Below are 4,264 nucleotides of genomic sequence, written 5' to 3'. Positions count from 1 at the left end.
CATTAGTTATTTTTTTTTTGTTTGTGTGTGTGTGTGTTTAGCATTTGTCATTTCTTTTCATTGAATAGCTGAATGTCTGCTCATTCTTCCACATACCACAAAGGTGGAACTTAAGTCCATTCATAAATTTAATTGTGAACTTAATTAAAAAAAAATTTTTATCCCTTGTTTCGGGAAATGAACTTGTAAGTGGAAGACTACACTTTGTTTTTTTCCTGACTTGTACAAATAATTGTTAAAATATTTGAAAATTCAGAAAAGTGTAAAGAAGGAAATAGTCACCTACGTATTTGTTAGGTTTTAATTGAAAGAGTAGGCTTTGTGAAATGATTTCAGGTAATTAGGTATCATGTTGTCAGTGATGTTTTAAAATATTGTTCACTTATACGGATTTGTACTAATAACATCTGCTAATATTATGTAATAACAGTGTGGAGTGTTAGAATGAAGGCGAAATGTTTTAAAGAGGTAAGACAGTTTGCTTCATTTTCTGTCATGTTTTAAACATTAAGTATCAAGGTCCAGTTGGGGTCCAGCAGGAGTCTCAAGAGGGAGGGGATAAATATAGACTTGGGATATATCTATCAGTTCAGTTCAGTCGCTCAGTCGTGTCAGACTCTGCGACCCCATGAATCGCAGCATGCCAGACCTCCCTGTCCATCACCAATTCCTGGAGTTTATTCAAACTCATGTCCATCAAGTCAGTGATGCCATTCAGCCATCTCAACACAAACCAATACAAATTATAAAGCAATTATTGTCCAATTAAAGTATCAAGGTCTGTGGAATGGAATGGCTCTAAAAGAGCTTTTCATATGTGTGGTTGAGATGAAGTATGGTTTTTGCTTAAAGCAAAGTATTTTGTTTTATATATGTAATATAATCAGGGAACCTCAGAAGGAGAGTTAACAGCATTTGAAACTGAGATACAACTTGAAAATAACTCCTTTGTTTTTGCTTAACTAGCATACAAATATATCTGGTCTTCCTGGTATATTAAAACACTGCACTTGTCTTTTGATAAACCTTTTGTGCAGTCTTCAAGTGTTGAAAAAGATCCTACACAACTTTAAATGAATTTGCTTATAAACATTTTGGTATGTACTGAAATACTATTTCCTTGGTGTACTAAGTCCTGTGGACTTTGGCTTTAATTTTTATTATGTATATACTTTTAACTTGCTGGATTTAAACACATGGAATTTCTCTTCCTTTTTGTGGTACGTAATCATTGGTGTGTGCAGGAAGAAATTTTTCAACTAGTGATAGAATTGTATGACTAAATTTAATAGGCCTTATGTATCATTACCAATTTTAAGATTTCTGTTGAATCTGCGTTAATGGATGAATGACTTGGGCAGAGAGAACTTAAGGTTGTTCAGTTGGTATTTTTCATTTCTGGAGTTGGATGTTTTATTTGCCTGGTGTGCCTGATAAAAGAGATGGTAAATCATAATCGAGGTTGAGAGTGACCTAGATTTTAATGGGTCTGAATCCTGGCTTTACCATTTATCTACTTCATGACTTGTGTGAACTACTTTATATCTGCGGCTCCAGTGTTTGCCTGTAAAGAGCAATAAATGAGTTGATACATGTAAAGTGCTCTCAGCAGCACCAAGCATCGAGTGATTGCTCAGTAAACTTTCACATGACTGTTACCTTGAAGTTCCAGTCCTGATAACAGACCATCATCTCCTTTGGTCATACTCCAAATAGAAATTTTTATTGTTTGGGTAGTTTCCACTGATGGAACAGGACAGTAACTTTAATGTATTGTTGTATCTTGGAGGGAAAAGTCAAAAGCCGCCTGTGTTGTTTATTTCATTCCTGAGTTTGAAGTGTCTTATTTCTTAATGCTGGACAAGTGCAGGTGCCTAAGCATTCTTGAAGATGGAGAACCCAGCTTTTGGCAAAAAGCTTGCTGAGTACTGCCAAAGAAGGGCAATTTTATGGGCAGACAACTTAGTTAAAGCCCAAGATTATAAGAAAGTTTCTGTGTCTCTACATGAACATTATTTTCAGAGTGTTTTATGAAGGTAGCAAGAAAAAAAAATGCCTTCACAGTTTTTGACATGTTTTTAGGTACTTACATGCCAGAAACTGACAGGTATTTTATATGCTTTATAATTTTTATCATCGCTCCATGAGACAGGCACTTGTTATCCCCACTTACACAGTAGTAAATGTGCTTAAAAGGGTCCTGTAAAAAGCAAAGTGTTGGCAAACGTTTGAGCTGCCCTTCAAGTGCTGTCATTAAAGCTCTCCTGGACATGTCGACCTCAAAACTGGCTACTGACCCAGGTCTGATGCCAAGAGCTGATTCTTGACTCTGTGCCATTCTGCCTCCCTTCATCCTCTAGAGTAAGAGGAAAACAATGTACCTGCGCTTCTAAGGAGGATACTTCACCAGCCGCCTGTATGGTCACTGTGGTAAACGGGTCGGAAACAGTCCCCAAACGGCAATGTAGTATGGAAAAAATGCAAACCATGAAGATTCGAAGTATATAGTTGAAGATGCTAGCTAAGGTAAGAGGGTTTAGTTAATCTCTCAGGAGTGTTCATTTTAGCCCTTGAAGGAAATGATACCAGTTTGTGGACAAAAGGATTGAGATGACTTCACAACATCTGAAATTACTAGGGGATATACCAGTTGCCATCTCTTCACAGAAGATTTAGTGGGTACCACTGCTGGGAATATTTTAACAAGAAAAAAATGTAAAAGTGCTTGTCACATAGGGCTCACTAGACCAGTTCTCTTGACCTCTCAGCTATGTTTGACCCAACAGAGCACTCAGGTTTCTAGAACACTTTTGCAAACATAATTAAAGTCATTCTGGCAGTTTTCTCTCATGTTTCTTACTTCTCACTAACTGGTTTGTTCCCTGTGCCCAACCATTGCCTACTGCCCTTCTCTGCTGGCACTTCCCTATCTGGCCCATATATAGCTGTGGGGTAGACAAAACTGAGGACTCCCTGAGGATAGGTGCTGAGTGGCCACTCAACAAAAGCAAGCAAGCAATTGTCTTCTCAACTTTTGCTGTTAGGTTGGTTGGTTCTGAATTGAGCCTCCAGGTGGGAAACAAGTGAATACATTTCTTGCATTCAGAAGAATATATTCATAGTCATTCAGATATATAAGGCCCTGGGCTTAAAGAATGTATTAGTATTCATTTATATTTAATTATAATGTGCCAGGGGCTGTGCATAAGGTAGTACAGCAAGATCTTGAGAAGACAGAAGTAGGAAGTTTAATACGGTAAAGTAGAGAAAGGTAGGACACGCTCAGAGGTACTAAATAGGAAGTCTTCCTGGAGGAAGATATCTAAGTAGAGTGCTACATGGTAGGCTGGTAAACAGAAGCTCAGATTTGAATAGAGATAGAATAAAGACCTGAACAGGTGGGTACAAATGGGTTTGGTTTAGGCATGTTAAATATGATGTGCTTACGGCAAATTTTCATAGGGTCTGTCAGCTCAGAAGACAAACTAGGGAGGGAGAGATTTCCAAGCAGTCAGTAAAGGGGCAAAGTAAGCCTGGCTGAGAGTGGCCAGAGATGTAAGGGGACACTGGTATAGAACAGAGCGTGAAATCGAAGGACAGGTTCCTTTAAATTCGTTGGAAACTCATGTTTCAGGACAGAACACATTCCAGTCAGAAGACTGCTGATTTCATCAGGATTCCAGACGCTGAGGATTCTCCTGACCACCATTATCCAAGCATTTCCTTCCCCACAGGGCCTGTGCTTTAGTCATCTGGCCCCATGTGCATATCTCTGCAACCTCTTAATGTGGGTTCCCAGGACCTAATGAATTTTCAATCGACCTGAAAGCTCTTCAGGAGGATCCCCCCTGTCTTGTCAACCGTTTTTCCTCAACCTGTAACTAAATTCTCTTCCTCCAGTGTTCCCAACAAGTTGCACTGCCTGCCTAGAAACTCTTTGCTTCCTAGCATATTAGGCATTTCTGATTTACCCAACAGTAACTTCCTACTGGGGAGTCAGCCTGGATGAATGAGGATGCTCTCAGTTACACCTAACAGAACAGCTTATCTAACTAAGACGGGCTTAAACAATAGTATGTGTTAGTCATTCAGTTGTGTCCGACTCTTTGTGACCGAATGGACTGTAGCCCACCAGGCTCCTCTGTCCATGGGATTTCCCAGGCAAGAAAATTTAGAGTAAGGTTGTCATCCCCTTCTCCAGGGGATCTTCCCAACCCAGGGACTGAACCCAGGTCTCCTGCATTGCAGGCAGATTCTTTACCGG

Source organism: Muntiacus reevesi, chromosome 3 (assembly GCF_963930625.1).
Source record: "Muntiacus reevesi chromosome 3, mMunRee1.1, whole genome shotgun sequence".
Classification (NCBI taxonomy): domain Eukaryota; kingdom Metazoa; phylum Chordata; class Mammalia; order Artiodactyla; family Cervidae; genus Muntiacus; species Muntiacus reevesi.
The sequence above is the reverse complement of the archived record's forward strand: the minus strand, read 5'-3'. Positions refer to the sequence as shown.